We start from the raw sequence: 24,693 nt of genomic DNA on the forward strand, positions 1-24,693 counted from the left end.
TTTTATCTGGTATTTCTAGTATTCATTTTACTGACCAGGTTTTGCACCCCATTTTCATGAGATTAGCAGGGGTGCACCGCTTATATAAATTACTATAGAGTGCGTCTTGCCCTGTCTCAGGGGCATTTTCTTAGTGGTTGCACATGCATATTGTGGCATATCCTGCTGGCTTATTGTAAGTAATATTGTTTTACCTTCGGCTCAGTTATTGCTCTGGTGTGTAGTTATGGATTGGGATGCCAGGGAAGCTGCATGGCTGGCACAGTCCTCTAGCATGTTTCACATAGCAGAATCTGTTGCTCCAGATTCAGATTTTTTGGTGTTGTGTACGGATCTTATTAGGGCCCACAAATCTGGAATTAAACTCTGGTGGAATATGAGAAGCCTTGAAGAGTATTCCAAGGCTGGTCTAGTGCCCAGAGGCCTTCGTGTTTCCATCTTTCCAGCTTGGGAGCCATCTGCTTCATTCCAACAAACTTGGGAGCAGGGTCTCACACGCTGTTCTAATATACTCATGACTCTACTAGTTGAACATGATAAGGGGCTGTTTTCTACCACCAAAACACATATTAAAGAACTAGAAGGCAAACTCAGCAAATTTGAGGAGACACAGGTGGCTACATTCAAAATTCAATTAAAAGACACATTGGATAAGTTTGAGGCAGAAATCATTGCGGGCAAACGGAAAAAGTTTCAGAGAGACAAAATGGACTATGAGCAACAACAAGTTTATAAATGGAAACACAGGGGTAACACTAGAGTGGGTACATCACATCGTCATGGGGGTACCACTCTTCCTGCCAGCACTGAGCCCTCACTCAGATGGGCTAGCTCTAGCGATTTTTTATCTTCAACGGGGAGCGAGCTCGATCACGGACCAGACGTGGCAGAAGAAAGAAGAAGGCCGGCAAGAAAACGCCCTCCACCATATCGAGGGAAGACATCGCCATACCGGCACAAGTATTTCACCAGACGCAAATAGAGAACACTGGCATCCAGGATATTCCAGCATCAGACTCAGAGGTACCGAGCCATGCTTTACAGGTTATCAATCTGTCTAACCACCCTTTATCACAGGTTGAACTCTCAGTCCTCCGTAGGGGCTTAACATTTGTCCCCGCACACAGGGTGGACAAGTTTACTCTTATCAAAGATCTGTACCTCTTTTGCAGGAATATTACTTTTCAAGTCATGTATAAGAAACCTGATATGTTACAGCACATCCCTCAGGATGAACGCCAGGCTTTCCAAGATTTGGTGGACCTATTGGAGGAGAACCAAACTGCGACTCTACACAATAAATTTCCATATAAGAAAAAATCCTTGAAGGCACCTTCCTTCACGCTGGTCCCGGCTGTCAAGATTTTCTATGAATTGGTGAAAAGAGACATAATGGCCATGGTTCCTAAGGTCAGTACACCCCCTAACCTATCCACTGCAGAAAGCCGTGCTATCTCTGAGTTGAGTAACAATGGGGCCTTCACAATCAAGGAAGCAGATAAGGGGGGTAATGTCGTCCTTTGGCCCACCCACATGTACCAGGAGGAGGCCATTAGACAACTAAACAACAGGCGATTTTACAGTAAGTTACCATCCGACCCTACACAAACATTTGTGTCCAAACTGCAGACTTTACTCTGCAGGGCCAATCAACTTGACATCATTACCCTCAATGAAAAACGTTACATGTGGGTGGAGGATCCTACTATCGCGACATTCTATATGTGTTGTGAATTAGACTTTTTGGCTCCCTCTTGTGGTCACTAGTGGTATGACTCTGGGATTGTCTTTTTTCTGTTTGGCACTCACCTGGGTCGTTAGTCCAGGGGTGTCGCTATATTAAATTCCTGGATCCTTAGTCCAGTGCCTGGCATCGTTGTAATCAGATCCTTCTGTTGCTCCTGTCTGCTGGTCCTAGCTCTTGCAAAATTAAGCTAAGTCTTGCTTCTTTGTTTTTTGAGTTACTTGCTTTGCTACTATTTTTGTCCAGCTTGAACTAAATGTGATTTCTGACCTTGCTGGAAGCTCTAGGGGGCTGGTGTTCTCCCCCCGGCCGTTAGACGGTTCGGGGGTTCTTGAATATCCAGCGTGGATATTTTAATAGGGTTTTTGCTGACCATATAAGTCATCTTACTATATTCTGCTATTAGCTAGTGGGCCTCTCTTTGCTAAATACCTAGCTCATTCTTATGTTTGTCTTTTCCGCTTACCTCACCGTTATTATTTGTTGGGGGCTTGTATCCAACTTTTGGGGTCTTTTCTCTGGAGGCAAGAAAGGTCTTTCTTTTCCCTTCTGGGGTTAGTTAGTTCTCCGGCTGGCGCGAGACGTCTAGAACCAACGTAGGCACGTTCCCCGGCTACTTCTATTTGTGGTGCTAGGATTAGATATATGGTCAGCCCAGTTACCACTGCCCTATGAGCTGGTTTTTTGTGTTTGCAGACTTGGTATTTATTCCTGAGACCCTCTGCCATTGGGGTCATAGCAGTATGCTGCCTAAAATTCACAAGGACGACAGCCAACCCCCTGGTCGCCCCATTGTTTCATGCATTGGCAGTTTATGTGAAAAAGCTTGCCATTATATTGACTTTTTTCTGCAGCCGGTCGCAACAGCATTACCCTCGTATGTGAGGGACTCTGCTCACTTTATTGAAATCATTCGGGACATCCATCTGCCCATTGAATTCCATCTAGTCACATGCGATCATTATATTCCAACATCAGTCATGTTGACGGGATTAATGCTGTGTCCTTTTTCTTGGATCGTAGACAGTCTGAGGACTCCCGACACCACATGTTTTTGTTAGAGCTCCTCAAGTTTGTTTTACATCACAACTTTTTTCTTTTTGATATGACTTTTTATCTCCAGGTGTCCGGCGTGGCCATGGGGGCTAAATGCGCACCAACTTACGCCAATATTTTTTTAGGCTGGTGGGAGGAGACAGTGGTATACCCCTCCAAAATTTTCCAAGAGAAAGTGCGCCACTGGCATCATTACATCGACAATGTGTTCTTTGTATGGTTGGGTACCGAAACTGAGTGTGTACAATTTTTGCAGGATTTAAACACCAACGCCTACAATATTTTCCTTACACACTCCATATCAACTACTTCGGTCACCTATTTGGACTTGAAAATCATGGCAGAGGATCGCCGTCTGGTCACGGACCTCTTCCGCAAATCCACGGCTACCAACTCCCTACTTGAATACACCAGCTTCCATCCCACTCACACCAAGGTGGGTGTTCCCATCAGCCAATTTCTGCGGGTAAGACGTAACTGCACGCATGATGCTGACTTTTTATCGCAGGCCCAGGAGCTTACCAATCGCTTCAGACAAAGGGGCTATCCCAAACGAGTTATATCATCAGCCTTTCAGAGAGCACGACGGGAGGAACAAGCACCACTGTTGACCCCTAGACCACGTAATTCGGACAAAGTTACCAGATTTGTCACGGATTACAACAATAGTTGGCACCAGGTAACAGCCATTATCAACAGACATTGGCCTATTTTAAGAACTGACTCTCAGACAGCAGAGGTGACTAGCGATAGACCATTACTTGCGATGAGACGGGCCCCAAATCTACGAGATCTTCTAACTAAAAGTCATTTTTCAAGACCTACAGTCAGACTTAATAGAGGTTTCAATCTCAAGGGGTCTTTTCCCTGCGGAGATTGTAATGTATGCCCTTTTATGATACCCACCAAGAATGTATTTTTTAACCCAGTAGATTCATCTACCCATCGACTCAAACACTACATCAACTGCAAGACAAGAGATGTCATCTACGTCATCATTTGCCCGTGTGGCAAGCCGTACGTTGGGCAAACCTCCCAGGAGCTACACAAGAGGATACAGAAACATATGTCCACCATCCACCTGGCTGCTACAGAACAACGTAAGGGTAAGCCCCTCACCCCAGTAGCTGCACATTTCCTGGCTGCACATGGGGGATCCACCTCCAATACCAAGGTTGTGGGGTTGCAGAGAATACCATACAATAGCAGGGGTGGCAATCCACACAATCAGCTCCTTCGAACTGAGTCTAGGTGGATTTTCAATCTTAGGTCCGTGGCTCCGTTGGGACTCAACAAAGAACTATTATTTACCAGTTTTCTAGGCTAAGTAGATGTGGCAGACATTTTTCTATGTTCAGGAGGACTCTCTGTATATGCTGTTCACCCTGCTGCGATTTTCACGTGTTTGTTTTTTGCCTTTGTCTCATTTTCATGTCCAGAGCACCATCTCATTTGTCGTAATAGAAGATCTATTCGGCCTTGGACACCTTGCCTGGCTTTCTTGTTGATTTACAAACAAATCAGGTCTGACGGACTCACATATCTGGTTAATCTGGAAAAACAACGTCCTATTTGGAGCACCACATCCACATCATCCTGAGGACTACGCGTTGCAGTTTTTTTAGATTTTTGGACACCAATGATAACTATGACAACAAGCTCGAATATCTTTATAGGATGGACCGGGACTATGTGATCACATATATGGTGTCTTTTGGAGCCCTTGCCCTTGCTTTCATTTATATCACCTACGTCACACCATCCGGAGACAGTGGCTTCACACACTGCCCGGGACCCCTCTGGACACCTACCCCACTACTATAGGGCCCAATATGTCTTCATTCCTATTTGGGTATCTACAGGTATTGAGCTTTAGTTCTTATAGCATTTAAATCTATACCCATACTGTGTCTCCTCACTTGGGTCCAGGTGGGCATTTATGTGCATTATAGTGCAAGTATATGTGGCCCCATTTGAGGACAGTTACCCTTTTTAGGTGTAATTTAATTTATTGCAGCTTATACTATCTGGTCATAAAATTTGGCTCAACTTTAGGCCATCTTACCGATGTTTTGTCAATATAACTTATCTGGGCACACTTTACCAACACATCTCCCTTGGGATGCTCGCCCTTTTTAGGACACTCTCTCTCCCCCCTTTATAGTCTTGCCTTGCTGGGCATCATTATGCATTTTGCTTTGGTCCATTTAAACATCACCTGGATAGCAGTTGGTTTCATTGTCCTTTATATCGCAGTCATTCCATCATTATTTGGGTGCTTTTGCATTTGTCCTTATGGTCGCCTTACATAGGTGCTCTTATATTTGTTTCCATGGTTGCCTTATCATGATTCTTTCTCCTGCTGTCCCTTTGAAATTTTTTTTTTTTAATACACGGGGGATAAGTATAACATTATTTCACTTCTTATTTCATTATGCCTATATATGTGTGCAGATATCACACTCATTGTTTGCATATATCAATGTGTACTTAGATCCCTTTTGCTGTCCGCACTTGAATGCTGCTTGTCTTCTATTATGCTGCTAAATGAACAAAGCTATGCCGCCTGTTTAGTCCTTTTACCAGTTTTGAACTGCATTTAGCCTACTTATTTGGGCCTACTAACTGTGTCTGCCTCCCATTACAGTTGTCCTCCACTGAAGAAAGCTATGCCGCCTGTTTAGTCTTTTTACCAGTTTTGAATTGCATTTAGTCTACTTATTTGGGCCTACTAACTGTGTCTGCCTCCCATTACAGTTGTCCTCCACTGAACAAAGCTATGCCGCCTGTTTAGTCCATTTACAGTTTTGAACTGCATTTAGCCTACTTATTTGGGCCTACTAACTGTGTCTGCCTCCCATTACAATTGTCCTCCACTGAACAAAGCTATGATGCCTGTTTAGTCCTTTTTTTTCAGTTTTGAACTGCATTTACCCTACTTATTTGGGCCTACTGTGTCTGCCTCCCATTACAGTTGTCCTCCACTGAACAAAGCTATGCCGCCTGTTTAGTCCTTTTACCAGTTTTGAACTGCATTTAGCCTACTTATTTGGGCCTACTAACTGTGTCTGCCCCCCATTACAGTTGTCCTCCACTGAACAAAGCTATGCCGCCTGTTTAGTCCTTTTACCAGTTTTGAACTGCATTTAGCCTACTTATTTGGGCCTACTAACTGTGTCTGCCTCCCATTACTGTGATCCTCCGCTGAACAAAGCTATGCCGCCAGTATAGTCCTTATACCAGTTTTGAACTGCATTTAGCCTACTTATTTGGGCCTACTAACTGTGTCTGCCTCCCATTACAGTTGTCCTCCGCTGAACAAAGCTATGCTGCCTGTTTAGTCCTTTTACCAGTTTTGAACTGCATTTAGCCTACTTATTTGGGCCTACTAACTGTGTCTGCCTCCCATTACAGTTGTCCTCCCCTGAACAAAGCTATGCCGCCTGTTTAGTCCTTTTAACAGTTTTGAACTGCATTTAGCCTACTTATTTGGGCCTACTAACTGTATCTTCCTCCCATTACAGTTGTCCTCCACTGAACAAAGCTATGCCGCCTGTTTAGTCCTTTTGCCAGTTTTGAACTGCATTTAGCCTACTTATTTGGGCCCACTAACTGTGTCTGCCTCCTATTACAGTTGTCCTCCACTGAACAAAGCAATGCCGCCTGTTTAGTCCTTTTACCAGTTTTGAACTGCATTTAGCCTACTTATTTGGGCCTACTAACTGTGTCTGCCTCCCATTACAGTTGTCCTCCACTGAACAAAGCTATGCCGCCTGTTTAGTCCTTTTACAGTTTTGAACTGCATTTACCCTACTTATTTGGGCCTACAGGGTCTGCCTCCCATTACAGTTGTCCTCCACTGAACAAAGCTATGCCGCCTGTTTAGTCCTTTTACCAGTTTTGAACTGCATTTAGCCTACTTATTTGGGCCTACTAACTGTGTCTGCCTCCCATTACAGTTGTCCTCCACTGAACAAAGCTATGCCGCCTGTTTAGTCCTTTTACCAGTTTTGAACTGTATTTAGCCTACTTATTTGGGCCTACTGTGTCTGCCTCCCATTACAGTTGTCCTCCGCTGAACAAATCTATGCTGCCTGTTTAGTCCTTTTACTAAAAAAATTTAGTGGGAGATAAATATTGCCAAGTCTGCCTCCATGCCATTGCTGTGTGTGGCATCTGTCTCTCATTGTGTGCCACCGAAAACCACTGTGTAATACTTGGCCATTTTTTTATTTTTGGGTACATTCTCCCTTTTCAAAAAAAAATAATTAGTGGGAGATAAGTATTGGCAAGTCTGCCTCCGTGCCATTGCTGTGGGTGGCATCTGTCTCTCATTGTGTGGCACCGAAAACCACTGTGTAATACTTGGCCATTTTGTTTGGGGGGGTACATTCTCCCTTTTCAAAAAAAAATAATTAGTGGGAGATAAATATTGGCAACTCTGCCTCTGTGCCAGTCCTGTGTGTGGCATCTGTCTCTCATTGTGTGCCACCGAAAACCACTGTGTAATACTTGGCCATTTTTTTATTTTTGGGTACATTCTCTGTTATGACCCCAATGGCGAGGGTCTCAGAGGAACGTGGAAGTCTGCAGAATACAAAAATCCAGCTCATAGGGCAGTGGTAACTGGGTTGACCATATATCTACTCCTAACGCCAACACTAGAAGTAGCCGGGGATCATTCCTACGTTGATTCTAGATGACACGCGCCAGCCGGAGAATCTAGCTACCCCTAGTAGAGGAAAACAAAGACCTTTCTTGCCTCCAGAGAAGGGGACCCCAAAGCTGGATAGAAGCCCCCCACAAATAATGACGGTGAGGTAAGAGGAAATGACAAACACAGAAATGAACCAGGTTTAGCACAGAGAGGCCCGCTTACTGATAGCAGAATAAAGAAAGGTAACTTATATGGTCAACAAAAACCCTATCAAAATCCACACTGGAAATTCAAGAACCCCCGAACCGTCTAACGGTCCGGGGGGAGAACACCAGCCCCCCTAGAGCTTCCAGCAAAGGTCAGGATATAGATTTGGAACAAGCTGGACAAAAATACAAAACCAAAACAAATAGCAAAAAGCAAAAGGCAGACTTAGCTGATATAACTGGAACCAGGATCAGTAGACAAGAGCACAGCAGACTAGCTCTGATAACTACGTTGCCAGGCATTGAACTGAAGGTCCAGGGAGCTTATATAGCAACACCCCTAACTAACGACCCAGGTGCGGATAAAAGGAATGACAGAAAAACCAGAGTCAAAAAACTAGTAACCACTAGAGGGAGCAAAAAGCAAATTCACAACAGTACCCCCCCTTAGTGAGGGGTCACCGAACCCTCACCACGACCACCAGGGCGATCAGGATGAGCGGCATGAAAGGCACGAACTAAATCGGCCGCATGAACATCAGAGGCGACCACCCAGGAATTATCCTCCTGACCATAGCCCTTCCACTTGACCAGGTACTGAAGCCTCCGCCTGGAGAGGCGAGAATCCAAGATCTTCTCCACCACGTACTCCAACTCGCCCTCAACCAACACCGGAGCAGGAGGCTCAGCAGAAGGAACTACAGGCACAATGTACCGCCGCAACAAGGACCTATGAAATACATTGTGAATAGCAAACGACACAGGAAGATCCAGACGAAAAGATACAGGATTAAGGATTTCCAATATCTTGTAAGGCCCAATAAAACGAGGTTTAAATTTGGGAGAGGAGACCTTCATAGGAACAAAGCAGGAAGAAAGCCATACCAAATCCCCAACGCGTAGTCGGGGACCCACACCGCGGCGGCGGTTGGCAAAGCGCTGAGCCTTCTCCTGTGACAACTTCAAGTTGTCCACCACATGATTCCAGATCTGCTGCAACCTATCCACCACAGAATCCACCCCAGGACAGTCAGAAGGCTCCACATGACCCGAAGAAAAGCGAGGATGGAAACCAGAGTTGCAGAAAAAAGGTGAAACCAAGGTGGCGGAACTAGCCCGATTATTAAGGGCAAACTCAGCCAACGGCAAGAATGTCACCCAATCGTCCTGATCAGCAGAGACAAAACACCTCAAATAAGCCTCCAAAGTCTGATTGGTTCGCTCCGTCAGTCCATTAGTCTGAGGATGGAAAGCAGACGAAAACGACAAATCAATGCCCATCCTACTACAAAAGGATCGCCAGAACCTGGAAACGAACTGGGATCCTCTGTCTGACACAATATTCTCAGGGATGCCGTGCAAACGAACCACGTTCTGGAAAAACACAGGAACCAGATCGGAAGAGGAAGGCAGCTTAGGCAAAGGAACCAAATGGACCATCTTGGAGAAGCGATCACATATCACCCAGATAACGGACATGCCCTGAGATAGCGGAAGATCAGAAATGAAATCCATGGAGATATGTGTCCAAGGTCTCTTCGGGACAGGCAAGGGCAAGAGCAAACCGCTGGCACGAGAACAGCAAGGCTTAGCTCGAGCACAAGTCCCACAGGACTGCACAAATGACCGCACATCCCTTGACAAGGAAGGCCACCAAAAGGACCTGGCCACCAGATCTCTGGTGCCAAAAATTCCCGGGTGACCTGCCAACACCGAGGAATGAACCTCGGAAATGACTCTGCTGGTCCACTTATCCGGGACAAACAGTCTGTCAGGTGGACAAGACTCAGGCCTATCAGCCTGAAATCTCTGCAACACACGTCGCAGATCCGGAGAAATAGCTGACAAGATAACTCCATCTTTAAGAATACCAACAGGATCAGCGACTCCAGGAGCATCAGGCACAAAGCTCCTAGAAAGAGCATCGGCCTTCACATTCTTTGAACCAGGTAAATACGAGACAACAAAATCAAAGCGGGAGAAAAACAATGACCAGCGGGCCTGTCTCGGATTAAGGCGTTTAGCAGACTCGAGATACATCAGATTTTTGTGATCAGTCAAGACCACCACACGATGCTTAGCACCCTCGAGCCAATGACGCCACTCCTCAAATGCCCATTTCATGGCCAACAACTCCCGATTGCCCACATCATAATTTCGCTCGGCAGGCGAAAACTTCCTAGAGAAAAAGGCACAAGGTTTCATAACAGAGCAACCAGGGCCTCTCTGCGACAAAACGGCCCCTGCCCCAATCTCCGAAGCATCCACCTCAACCTGAAAGGGAAGTGAGACGTCAGGCTGGCACAAAACAGGCGCCGAAGTAAACCGGCGTTTCAACTCCTGGAAAGCCTCCACGGCAGCAGGAGCCCAGTTAGCTACATCGGAGCCCTTCTTGGTCATATCCGTCAAAGGTTTCACAATGCTAGAAAAATTAGCGATAAAACGACGGTAGAAGTTAGCGAAGCCCAAGAACTTCTGAAGACTCTTAACTGACGAGGGCTGAGTCCAATCAAGAATAGCTCGGACCTTGACTGGGTCCATCTCCACAGCAGAAGGGGAAAAAATGAACCCCAAAAAGGGAACCTTCTGTACACCAAAGAGACACTTTGAGCCCTTGACAAACAAAGAATTTTCACGCAAAATTTTAAAGACCAACCTGACCTGCTCCACATGCGAATCCCAATTATCAGAAAAAACCAAAATATCATCCAGATAAACAATCAAAAATTTATCCAGATACTTCCGGAAAATGTCATGCATAAAGGACTGAAAAACTGAAGGCGCATTGGAGAGCCCAAAAGGCATCACCAAGTACTCAAAATGACCTTCGGGCGTATTGAATGCGGTTTTCCATTCATCACCTTGCTTAATGCGCACAAGGTTGTACGCACCACGAAGGTCTATCTTGGTGAACCACTTGGCACCCTTAATCCGGGCAAACAAGTCAGACAACAGCGGTAAAGGATACTGAAATTTGACAGTGATCTTATTTAAAAGCCGATAATCAATACAAGGTCTCAAAGATCCGTCCTTTTTAGCCACAAAAAAGAATCCCGCACCAAGAGGGGAAGAAGACGGACGAATATGTCCTTTCTCCAGAGACTCCTTGATATATGAACGCATAGCGGTATGTTCAGGTACCGACAGATTAAACAGTCTTCCCTTAGGAAATTTACTGCCTGGGATCAAATCTATAGCACAGTCACAATCCCTATGAGGAGGCAGTGCACTGGACTCAGACTCACTGAAGACATCCTGATAATCAGACAAATACTCCGGAACTTCCGAAGGCGTAGAAGAAGCAATAGACACAGGCAGGGAATCCCCATGAATACCACGACAGCCCCAACTTGAGACTGACATAGCCTTCCAGTCCAGGACTGGATTATGGGTCTGTAACCATGGCAGCCCTAAAACAACCAAATCATGCATTTTATGTAAAACCAGGAAACGTATCACCTCGCGGTGTTCAGGAGTCATGCACATGGTAACCTGTGTCCAATACTGCGGTTTATTTGCTGCCAATGGTGTAGCATCAATACCCCTAAGAGGAATAGGATTTTCTAATGGTTCAAGAGTAAAACCACAGCGCTTAGCAAATGAGAGATCCATGAGACTCAGGGCAGCACCTGAATCTACAAACGCCATGACAGGATAAGATGACAGTGAGCAAATCAAAGTTACAGACAGAATAAATTTAGGTTGCAAATTACCAACGGTGACAGGACTAACAACCTTAGCTATACGTTTAGAGCATGCTGAGATAACATGTGTAGAATCACCACAGTAGTAGCACAAGCCATTCCGGCGTCTATGAATTTTCCGCTCATTTCTAGTCAGGATTCTATCACATTGCATTAAATCAGGTGTCTGTTCAGACAACACCATGAGGGAATTTGCGGTTTTTCTATCACATTGCACCGAATTAGGTGTCTGTTCAGACAACACCATGAGGGAATTTGCGGTTTTGCGCTCCCGCAACCGCCGGTCAATTTGAATAGCCAGTGCCATAGTATCATTAAGACCTGTGGGAATGGGAAAACCCACCATAACATTCTTAATGGCTTCAGAAAGGCCATTTCTAAAATTAGCGGCCAGTGCACACTCGTTCCAATGTGTCAGCACGGACCATTTCCGAAATTTTTGGCAATACACTTCAGCCTCGTCCTGCCCCTGAGACATAGCCAGCAAGGCCTTTTCTGCCTGAATCTCAAGATTGGGTTCCTCATAAAGTAAACCGAGCGCCAGAAAAAACGCATCAAGATCAGCCAATGCCGGATCTCCTGGCGCCAGCGAAAAGGCCCAATCCTGAGGGTCGCCCCGTAAGAACGAAATAACAATTTTTACTTGCTGAGCAGAATCTCCAGATGAACAGGGTCTCAGGGACAAAAACAATTTACAATTATTCACGAAATTCCTAAACTTAAACCTGTCTCCGGAAAACAGTTCAGGAATCGGTATTTTAGGTTCTGACCTAGGATTTCTGATAACATAGTCTTGTATGCCCTGCACACGAGTAGCCAGCTGGTCCACACTTGTAATCAAGGTCTGGACATTCATGTCTGCAGCAAGCATAGCCACTCTGAGGTAAAGGGGAAGAAGAAAAAAAAAAAAAAAAAAAAAAAACTCAGAATCTTCTTTCTTATAATCCCTCTTCTGCAATGCATTAAACATTTAATACTGGCCTGGCAAACTGTTATGACCCCAATGGCGAGGGTCTCAGAGGAACGTGGAAGTCTGCAGAATACAAAAATCCAGCTCATAGGGCAGTGGTAACTGGGTTGACCATATATCTACTCCTAACGCCAACACTAGAAGTAGCCGGGGATCATTCCTACGTTGATTCTAGATGACACGCGCCAGCCGGAGAATCTAGCTACCCCTAGTAGAGGAAAACAAAGACCTTTCTTGCCTCCAGAGAAGGGGACCCCAAAGCTGGATAGAAGCCCCCCACAAATAATGACGGTGAGGTAAGAGGAAATGACAAACACAGAAATGAACCAGGTTTAGCACAGAGAGGCCCGCTTACTGATAGCAGAATAAAGAAAGGTAACTTATATGGTCAACAAAAACCCTATCAAAATCCACACTGGAAATTCAAGAACCCCCGAACCGTCTAACGGTCCGGGGGGAGAACACCAGCCCCCCTAGAGCTTCCAGCAAAGGTCAGGATATAGATTTGGAACAAGCTGGACAAAAATACAAAACCAAAACAAATAGCAAAAAGCAAAAGGCAGACTTAGCTGATATAACTGGAACCAGGATCAGTAGACAAGAGCACAGCAGACTAGCTCTGATAACTACGTTGCCAGGCATTGAACTGAAGGTCCAGGGAGCTTATATAGCAACACCCCTAACTAACGACCCAGGTGCGGATAAAAGGAATGACAGAAAAACCAGAGTAAAAAAACTAGTAACCACTAGAGGGAGCAAAAAGCAAATTCACAACAATTCTCCCTTTTAAAAAAAAATAATTAGTGGGAGATAAATATTGGCAACTCTGCCTCTGTGCCAGTCCTGTGTGTGGCATCTCTCTCTCATTGTGTGCCACCGAAAACCACTGTGTAATACTTGCCCATTTTTTTTGGGGGGGTACATTCTCCCTTTTCAAAAAAAAATTAGTGGGAGATAAATATTGCCAAGTCTGCCTCCGTGCCATTGCTGTGTGTGGCATCTGTCTCTCATTGTGTGCCACCGAAAACCACTGTGTCATACTTGGCCATTTTTTTATTTTTGGGTACATTCTCCCTTTTCAAAAAAAAATAATTAGTGGGAGATAAGTATTGGCAAGTCTGCCTCCGTGCCATTGCTGTGTGTGGCATCTGTCTCTCATTGTGTGGCACCGAAAACCACTGTGTAATACTTGGCCATTTTTTTTGGGGGGGGTACATTCTCCCTTTTCAAAAAAAAAATTAGTGGGAGATAAATATTGGCAAGTCTGCCTCTGTGCCATTGCTGTGTGTGGCATCTGTCTCTCATTGTGTGCCACCGAAAACCACTGTGTAATACTTGGGCCATTTTTTTTGGGGGGGGTACATTCTCCCTTTTCAAAAAAAAAATTAGTGGGAGATAAATATTGCCAAGTCTGCCTCTGTGCCATTGCTGTGTGTGGCATCTGTCTCTCATTGTGTGCCACCGAAAACCACTGTGTAATACTTGGCCATTATTTTATTTTTGGGTACATTCTCCCTTTTCAAAAAAAAAATTAGTGGGAGATAAATATTGCCAAGTCTGCCTCCGTGCCATTGCTTTGTGTGGCATCGGTCTCTCCTTGTGTGCCACCGAAAACCACTGTGTCATACTTGGCCATTTTTTTATTTTTGGGTACATTCTCCCGTTTAAAAAAAAAATAAGAGTGGGAGATTAAGATTGGCATTTCTGCTTGAGTGCTGGTCCTGTGTGTGCCATCTGTCTCAAATTATTGGGGCACAGAAAACCTAGTGTGTAACATTGGGCCTGATTTTCCTTTCAGTGTCAGGCACCTATAAAGGTATATATAAATCCAACAGAAGTTTGAGTTCACCTTATAAGTTGTTTTACAGTAACAAATACCGTTACTTTGGTTACGTTTTGCAAACAATGAGGAAGTCTAGTGGAAGAGGTCGTGGCCGTGGGCGGTCATTGTCAGCTGGTAATGATGGTAGTGGTGGTGGAGCATCAGGTGGTCGTGGTAAAAGCAGTACAGCACCTAAGTCTCGAGTTGTTGAGCCAGGTTCATTGTCTGGCTACACAAGGCCTCGAACGCTCTCTTTTCTGGGAGTAGGAAAACCACTTTTGAAGCCGGAGCAGGAGGAACAAGTATTGGCTTTCATTCCTGCCTCTGCCTCTAGCTCTTTCGCCTCCTCCTCGGAAAGTGCCAAATGTCAGAGCAGTGCATCGTCAGTGGATGCTCCCGGTCAGGAACAAGTCGCTTCCTTGTGTCCTTCACACAGAACAACAGTGAAGGATGCGTCAGTCGACAGAACAGGTTACTCCATGGAGCTCTTTACACATACCGTTCCTGGGTTAGACAGTGAAACAGTTAACAGGCCATGCCCATTCGAAGTTGAATCAGACATGGAGTGCAAAGATGCACAGCCACAGCCAGATTACTATGCTGTTCCTTTGACTCAGACCAGAACATTGCCCTCGCAGTGTACTGAGGCAGAATCAAACCCAGCGGAGACTATGGTGCCCCGTCACGAACGCAATACCACCGGCTTACACGGTGACACAGACGAAGTTGCACACGACATAGAAGAGGAGGTCATAGATGACCCAGTTGTTGACCCCGATTGGCAGCCATTGGGGGAACAGGGTGCAGGCGGCAGTAGTTCTGAAGTGGAGGAGGAGGAGCCGCAGCAGGCATCAACATCACAACAGGTTCCATTTGCCGGGCCCGTATCTGGCAAAAAACGCGTGGCAAAACCAAAAGCAGTTGGAGGACAGCGTGGCCATCCGGTTAAAGAAGCTTAGTCTGCAATGCCTGAAAAGGTATCCGATAGTAGAAAGAGTGCAGTCTGGCATTTTTTTAAACAACATCCAAATGATCAGCGCAAAGTCATCTGTCAAAAATGTTCAACTACCTTAAGCAGAGGTCAGAATCTTAAAAGTCTAAATACAAGTTGCATGCATAGACACTTATCCACCATGCATTTGCAAGCCTGGACTAACTACCAAACGTCCCTAAAGGTTGCAGCACCCTCGGCCAATGAAGCTAGTCAGCAACGCTACATCCCTTCCCTCACTGTCAACCCACCATTTCCCGCACCACCTGCAGTATCTGTGCAGCTTTCGTCGCCAGGCCAAAGCAGTCAGGGAATCACCAGGTTTGCAGTAGGAAACACCGCATGTAGGGCACAGGCAAGAATACCATCTCCAACCCTCTCTCAGTCTGCCATGTCCACCGGCACCACCGCTAGTTCCACGATCTCCAGCTCTCCAGTCCAGCTCACCCTACATGAGACTCTTGTTAGGAAAAGGAAGTACTCATCCTCGCATCCGCGTACACAGGGTTTGAATGCCCACATTGCTAGATTAATCTCATTAGAGATGATGCCCTACCGGTTAGTTGAAAGCGCTGATGGACTACACTGTACCATGCTACGAGCTACCCAGTCGGCACTTCTTTTCTAGAAAAGCCATCCCAGCCCTCCAACAGCATGTTAAAGACCGCATCGTCCATGCACTCAGGCAGTCTGTGACTACAAAAGTGCACCTGACAACAGATGCATGGACCAGTAGGCATGGCCAGGGACGTTACGTGTCCATCACGGCACACTGGGTGAATGTGGTGGATGCAGACTCCACAGGGGACAGCAATATTGGGACAGTTCTGCCTAGCCCACGGTCAAGGAAAGAGTTGGCTGTAGGCGTTCACCCCCCCTCCTCCTCTTCCTCCTCCTCATGCAGAAGCGAGAGCTCGTCCACAGACCGCAGTCGCACATCCACTCCATCCGCAGCTGCCACTGTTGCACACCAGGTGTGCCATTATGGGACAGCTAGTGGCAAGCGTCAGCAGGCTGTATTGGCAATGAAGTGTTTGGGCGACAACAGACACACCGCGGAAGTTCTGTCCGAGTTCTTGCAGAATGAAACTCAGTCATGGCTGGGCACTGTACATCTTGAGGCAGGCAAGGTAGTGAGTGATAATGGAAGGAATTTCATGGCTGCCATAGCCCTTTCCCAACTGAAACACATTCCTTGCCTGGCTCACACCTTAAACCTGGTGGTGCAGTGCTTCCTGAAAAGTTACCCGGGGTTACCCGACCTGCTCCTCAAAGTGCGCAGACTTACATATCCGCTGTTCGCCCGTACACTCCAGCCGTATGCAGAACTATCAGCGGTCTTTGAACCTTCCCCAGCATCGTCTAATCATCGACGTTGCAACAAGGTGGAACTCCACACTGCACATGCTTCAGAGACTGTGCGAACAGAGGCGTGCTGTTATGTTTTTGTGGGAGGATACACATACACGGGCAGGCAGTTGGATGGCAGACATGGAGTTGTCAGGTGTGCAGTGGTCGAAGCTACAAGACCTGTGTCAAGTCCTTCAGTGTTCTGAGGAATGCACACGGCTGGTTAGTGCAGACAACGCCATAATAAGCATGAGCATCCCCCTAATGCGTCTGCTGATGCAAAGTTTGACGCACATAAAGGAGCAGGCGTCTGCAGCCGAGGAAGAGGAAAGCCTTGATGACAGTCAGCCATTGTCTGGTAAGGGCCGTGTAGAGGACGCGGTAGCGGGCGAAGAGGAGGAGGAGGACGAGGAGGATGATGGGGATGAGTACTTTTTGAATGAGGAAGCTTCTCCTGGGCCAACAGAAATTAGTAGCATTGCAAGGCCGGGTTCTGTTTTTTTAAGGGAGACAAGTGACGTAGATTTGCCTGTAACTGCCCCTCCAACCAGCACAACCGCAGATTTGAAAACTGGAACTTTGGCCCACATGGCGGATTATGCCTTACGTATCCTCAAAAGGGACACACGCATTATAAAAATGATGAGCGATGATGATTACTGGTTGGCCTGCATCCTTGACTCTCGCTATAAAGGCAAATTGCAAAATATTATGCCACATGAGAACCTCAAACAAATATTAGCAACCAAACAAGCTACTCTTGTAGACCGTTTGATTCAGGCATTCCCAGCACACAGCGCCGGTGATGGTTCTCACACAAGCTGCAGGGGGCTACATGGCAGAGGTGTTAGAGGTGCACAGATCAGAAGTGGCGTTGGACAGAGGGGTTTTCTGACCAGATTGTGGAGTGATTTCGCAATGACCGCAGACAGGACAGGTACTGCAGCATCTATTCAAAGTGACAGGAGACAACATTTGTCCAGTATGGTTACTAACTATTTTTCATCCCTTATCGATGTTCTCCCTCAACCGTCATTCCCATTTGATTACTGGGCATCCAAATTAGACACCTGGCCTGAATTGGCAGAATATGCATTGCAGGAGCTTGCTTGCCCAGCAGCTAGTGTGCTATCAGAAAGAGTATTCAGTGCTGCTGGTTCAATATTAACCTAAAAAAGGACTCGTCTGGCTACCCAAAATGTGGATTATCTCACCTTCATTAAAATGAACCACTCCTGGATTTCAAATTATTTTGCCCCACCTTTCCCGGCTGACACCTAGCTTTCCTATAAAAATTGCTTGCTTGTAGACTGGTCTTACTGAGTGTTCCAATCTCTTAATTTGCAGCAGCTGTTTGTCCAGCATACGACATGTTTACACCTCCCTCAATGGGAAAACTCCCTCCACGGGGCCGTGGTCTCGCCACTTGGCGCAAGCCCCCGTTACAGTGCTGTTTGTCTGAAGAGGTGGGTGTGCCCGCTTTTGGTCGACGGCACTGCCACTGGGTCCCTCATAGTACAATGTAGTGTCTCTGGCGGTGGTGGTGCGCACCCAACGTCAGACACACCGTTGTAACATGAGGGGCCCTGGGGCGGTACCGCCGGCCACAAGAGAGTTCCCCCCCCCAGCTCAAACTGTGCTCTACCACGTTCAAAATTATCTCGCACAGCTCCACCAATGTTTAGTCTATGCGCTGACATCATTCAATGCCTGGCCCTGACAAACAATACCAATTTGTTGACATCGATGATGCTAGTTAAAGTAGTCTGGGTCAGTGTCCTATATTGACACCAGTAAATAGTAATTTACTGCCAAATTACTTTGTCATAAACTCTGCAGATGAGCCCACCCCTGTACCTAAGCATGCCACCCTTTTTTAATTTATTGTTGTTTTGCGAGACATTAACATCTATTTATTTTTTGGGAGTACTAACTGTGTCAGACACTCCTTGCAATACTCCTCCACTGACCACAATGCTGCCTGTGTATCCATGTAACCGATTTAAAACTGCCATGAGCCTATTGTTTGTTATTTTAGGCCTTCGTTAGCCTGTCTGCGGTCCCTTCTTGCAATACTCCTCCTCCGCTGACCACAAAGCTGCTTGTGAATCCATGTAACCGATTTAAAACTGCCATGAGCCTATTGTTTGTTATTTGAGGCCTTTGTTAGCCTGTCTGCGGTCCCTACTTGCAATACTCCTCCACTGACCACAATGCTGCCTGGAGTGCCTGCCTGTGTATCCATGTAACCGATTTAAAACTGCCATGAGCCTATTGTTTGTTATTTTAGGCCTTTGTTAGCCTGTCTGCGGTCCCTACTTGCAATACTCCTCCACTGACCAAAATGCTGCCTGGAGTGCCTGCCTGTGTATCCATGTAACCGATTTAAAACTGCCATGAGCCTATTGTTTGTTATTTTAGGCCTTTGATAGCCTGTCTGCGGTCCCTACTTGCAATACTCCTCCACTGACCACAATGCTGCCTGGAGTGCCTGCCTGTGTATCCATGTAACCGATTTAAAACTGCCATGAGCCTATTGTTTGTTATTTTAGGCCTTTGTTAGCCTGTCTGCGGTCCCTACTTGCAATACTCCTCCACTGACCACAATGCTGCCTGGAGTGCCTGCCTGTGTATCCATGTAACCGATTTAAAACTGCCATGAGCCTATTGTTTGTTATGTTAGGCCTTCGTTAGCCTGTCTGCGGTCCCTTCTTGCAATACTCCTCCTCCGCTGACCACAAAGCTGCCTGTGTATCCATGTAACCGATTTAAAACTGCCATGAGCCTATTGTTTGTTATTTTAGGCCTTTGTTAGCCTGTCTGCGGTCCCTTCTTGCAATACTCCTCCTCCGCTGACCACAAAGCTGCCTGTGTATCCATGTAACCGATTTAAAACTGCCATGAGCCTATTGTTTGTTATTTTAGGCCTTCGTTAGCCTGTCTGCGGTCCCTTCTTGCAATACTCCTCCTCCGCTGACCACAAAGCTGCCTGTGTATCCATGTAACCGATTTAAAACTGCCATGAGCCTATTGTTTGTTATTTTAGGCCTTTGATAGCCTGTCTGCGGTCCCTACTTGCAATACTCCTCCACTGACCACAATGCTGCCTGGAGTGCCTGCCTGTGTATCCATGTAACCGATTTAAAACTGCCATGAGCCTATTGTTTGTTATTTTAGGCCTTCGTTAGCCTGTCTGCGGTCCCTTCTTGCAATACTCCTCCTCCGCTGACCACAAAGCTGCCTGTGTATCCATGTAACCGATTTAAAACTGCCATGAGCCTATTGTTTGTTATTTTAGGCCTTTGACAGCCTGTCTGCGGTCCCTTCTTGCAATACTCCCCCACTGACCACACCAATGCTGCCCGTGTACCCCTGGAACCTATTTAAAAGTTCATAGAGCCTAGTTATATATTTTATTTACTATTAATAAGGCCATGATGGACTACGCTGTACCACGCTACAAGCTAACCAGTCGACACTTCTTTTGCGAGAAAAGCCATCCCAACCCTCCACCAGCATGTAAAAGACCGCATTGTCCATGCACTCTGGCAATCTGTGAGTACAAAGGTGCACCTGACAACAGACGCATGGACCTTTAGGCATGGCCACGGAAGATTACGTGTCCATTACGGCGCAATGGGTTAATGTGGTGGATGCATGGTCCACAGGGGACAGCCTACTAAGTCTGTCTGCAGTCCCTAATTCAAATTGTCCTCCACTGTCTAAATCGGAGCTTCAACCTTCTGGCTTTCGGCCTATAGTATCAGAAATTAAACTGCATTTGGCCTTCAACTTTGGTTACGGCCTACTAACGGTGTCTGCCCCTCCCTGGTGTTGACCTCCACTGTATAAAGCTGAGCTTCAACCTTCTGGCTCTCATTAAGTGCTGTTTTTTAAAAAACTTGGTGGTTACAGCCTACTAACGGTGTCTGCCCCTCCCTGGTGTTTGTCCTCAACTGAATAAAGCTGAGCTTCAACCTTCTGGCTCTCATTAAGTGCTGTTTTTTAAAAACTTGGTGGTTAGGGCCTACTAACGGTGTCTGCCGCTCCCTGGTGTTTGTCCTCAACTGAATAAAGCTGAGCTTCAACCTTCTGGCTCTCATTAAGTGCTGTTTTTAAAAAAACTTGGTGGTTACAGCCTACTAATGGTGTCTGCCCCTCCCTGGTGTTTGCCCTCAACTGAATAAAGCTGAGCTTTAACCTTCTGGCTTTCGGCCTATAGTATCAGATATTAAACTGCATTTGGCCTTCAACTTTGGTTACGGCCTACTAACGGTGTCTGCCCCTCCCTGGTGTTGACCTCCACTGTATAAAGCTGAGCTTCAACCTTCTGGCTCTCATTAAGTGCTGTTTTTTTAAAAACTTGGTGGTTAGGGCCTACTAATGGTGTCTGCCGCTCCCTGGTGTTTGTCCTCAACTGAATAAAGCTGAGCTTCAACCTTCTGGCTCTCATTAAGTGCTGTTTTTTAAAAAACTTGGTGGTTACAGCCTACTAACGGTGTCTGCCCCTCCCTGGTGTTTGCCCTCAACTGAATAAAGCTGAGCTTCAACCTTCTGGCTTTTGGCCTATAGTATCAGATATTAAACTGCATTTGGCCTTCAACTTTGGTTACGGTCTACTAACGGTGTCTGCCCCTCCCTGGTGTTGACCTCCACTGTATAAAGCTGAGCTTCAGCCTTCTGGCTCTCATTAAGTGCTGTTTTTTAAAACCTTGGTGGTTAGGGCCTACTAACGGTGTCTGCCCCTCCCTGGTGTTGTCCTCCACTGTATAAAGCTGAGCTTCAGTCTTTAGGCTTTTGGCCTAAAGTATCAGATATTAAACTGCATTTGGCCTATTAGTGTGTTTGGGCCCTTAAAACAGTGTCTGCTGCTCCTGGGTTTGCTACTCCACTGAACAAAGCAATGCCGCCTGTTTAGTCCTGTTACCAATTTTGAACTGCATTTAGCCTACTTTATTCTTTGGCCCTATATCTCTTTCCTCCTCATCCTGCCCATTGCCCAGCCACTGCTAGATGAGTCTGCTGGTACATTGACCTAGACCACTACATTCCCCTTGCACTCTACACAGTCTGAATCTGACCCTGCTGAAAGTAAGGTTCCCCTTCCCGCATGTTATACCACCTTACACAGGGACAAAGAGGAAGGTGCAGATGAAAGTGCAGGTTCCTTCATCAGGTTGGGGGGGCATACTCGTTGGCGACGTCACTGGCACAGGGCCCCTCAGAGTACGCAAAAGTGTCGCTGCTGGTGGGAGGCGCCCCCGCCATGCAAACACACCGCTGTACTTTGAGGGGCCCTGTGCCAGTGCCAATGCGAACGAGTGGCCCCCCCCTGCTTGCTCAGGATCACAGCACTTGCAACGTTGAAATACTTACCTCTCCCTGCTCCACCGCCATGACGTAGTCCACGATTCCTGGGCCCACTAAAACCTTGAACCAGCCCTACCCCCCACAACTTTTGCCAAATGACCCCCAAGTTCCAATGAACAACTATTATTATAAAGTTAATTAAGATTGACAAGCTTCAGAAACAAGAATGGATGTTTTTGGCATTAAAATGGGCACCGTAGGTGTTTTCCTGGCCTCCACTCACTGCCGACTATGCTTCCCAATTGACATGCATTGGGTTTCGTGTTTCGGTCGATCCCCGACTTTTAGCGATAATCGGCCAACTGCACTCGACTCGACTCTGGACAAAGTCGGGTTTCACAAAACCCGACTCGATCTTTAAAAAATGAAAGTCGCTCAACCTTAGATAGAAGGAATGAGATATATAGATAGATAGAAGGAATGAGACAGATAGATAGATAGAAGGAATGAGATAGATAGATCGATAGAAGGAATGAGATAGATAGAAGGAATTAGATAGATATAGAATAAATTAGATTGATAGAAGGAATGAAATAGATAAATAGATAGATAGAAGGAATGAGATAGATAGATAGACAGATAGATAGATAAAAGGATTGAGATAGATAGATAGATAGATAGATAGATAGATAGATAGATAGATAGATAGATAGATAGAAGGAATTGGATAGATAGATATATAGTTAGATAGATAGATAGATAGATAGATAGATAGATAGATAGATAGAAGGAATTGGATAGATAGATATATAGTTAGATAGATAGATAGATAGATAGATAGATAGATAAAAGGAATGAGATAGATAGATAGATAGATAGATAGATAGATAGATAGAAGGAATTAGATAGATAGAATAAATGAGATAGATAGAAGGAATGAGATAGATAGAAAGAAGGAATGTGATAGATAGATAGATAGATAAATACATAGAAGGAATGAGATAGATAGAAGAAATGCAATAGACAGATAGATAGATAAAAGAATTGTGATAGATAGATAGAAGGAATGAGATAGAGAGATGAAAAGAGAAAGATAGATAGATAGCAATGAGATAGATAGAAATGAAATACATAGATAGATAGATAGATAGAGAAATGAGATAGATAGATAAATGGAATGAAATGCATGGATGGATAGAAGGAATGAGATAGATAGATAGATAGATAGATAGATAGATAGATAGATAGGAATGAGATAGAAAGAAGAAATGAGATCAATAGATAAATAGGCAGAAGGAATGAGATAGATAGATAGATAGATAGATAGATAGATAGATAGATAGATAGATAGATAGAAGAAATGAGATAGATAGAAGGAATGAGATATAAAGATAGATAGAAGGAATGAGATAGATAGAAGGAATTAGATAGATATAGAATAAATTAGATTGATAGAATGAAATATAAATGAGAAAGATAGATAAATGGAATGAAATGCATGGATAGATAGAAGGAATGAGATAGATAGATAGATAGATAGATAGATAGATAGATAGATAGATAGATAGATAGATAGATAGATAGGAATGAGATAGAAAGAAGAAATGAGATCAATAGATAAATAGGCAGAAGGAATGAGATAGATAGATAGATAGATAGATAGATAGATAGAAGAAATGAGATAGATAGAAGGAATGAGATATATAGATAGATAGAAGGAATGAGACAGATAGATAGATAGATAGATAGATAGATAGATAGATAGATAGATAGAAGGAATGAGATAGATAGATCGATAGAAGGAATGAGATAGATAGAAGGAATTAGATAGATATAGAATAAATTAGATTGATAGAAGGAATGAAATAGATAAATAGATAGATAGAAGGAATGAGATAGATAGATAGACAGATAGATAGATAAAAGGATTGAGATAGATAGATAGATAGATAGATAGATAGATAGATAGAAGGAATTGGATAGATAGATATATAGTTAGATAGATAGATAGATAGATAGATAGATAGATAGATAGATAGATAAAAGGAATGAGATAGATAGATAGATAGAAGGAATTAGATAGATAGAATAAATGAGATAGATAGAAGGAATGAGATAGATAGAAAGAAGGAATGTGATAGATAGATAGATAAATACATAGAAGGAATGAGATAGATAGAAGAAATGCAATAGACAGATAGATAGATAAAAGAATTGTGATAGATAGATAGAAGGAATGAGATAGAGAGATGAAAAGAGAAAGATAGATAGATAGCAATGAGATAGATAGAAATGAAATACATAGATAGATAGAGAAATGAGATAGATAGATAAATGGAATGAAATGCATGGATAGATAGAAGGAATGAGATAGATAGATAGATAGATAGATAGATAGATAGATAGATAAGAATGAGATAGAAAGAAGAAATGAGATCAATAGATAAATAGGCAGAAGGAATGAGATAGATAGATAGATAGAAGAAATGAGATAGATAGAAGGAATGAGATATAAAGATAGATAGAAGGAATGAGATAGATAGAAGGAATTAGATAGATATAGAATAAATTAGATTGATAGAATGAAATAGATAAATAGATAGATAGAAGGAATGAGATAGATAGATAGATAGATAGATAGATAGACGGATAGATAGATAAAAGGATTGAGATAGATAGATAGAAGGAATTGGATAGATAGATAGAATAAATGATATAGATAGATAGATAGAAGGAATGAGATAGATAGATGGAAAGAAGGAATGTGATAGAAAGATAGATAATTAGAGGGAATGGGATAGATAGAAGGAATGCAATAGACAGATAGATAGATAGATAGACAGACAGATAGATAGATAAAAGGATTGAGATAGATAGATAGAT

Source organism: Ranitomeya variabilis, chromosome 3 (assembly GCF_051348905.1).
Source record: "Ranitomeya variabilis isolate aRanVar5 chromosome 3, aRanVar5.hap1, whole genome shotgun sequence".
Lineage (NCBI taxonomy): Eukaryota > Metazoa > Chordata > Amphibia > Anura > Dendrobatidae > Ranitomeya > Ranitomeya variabilis.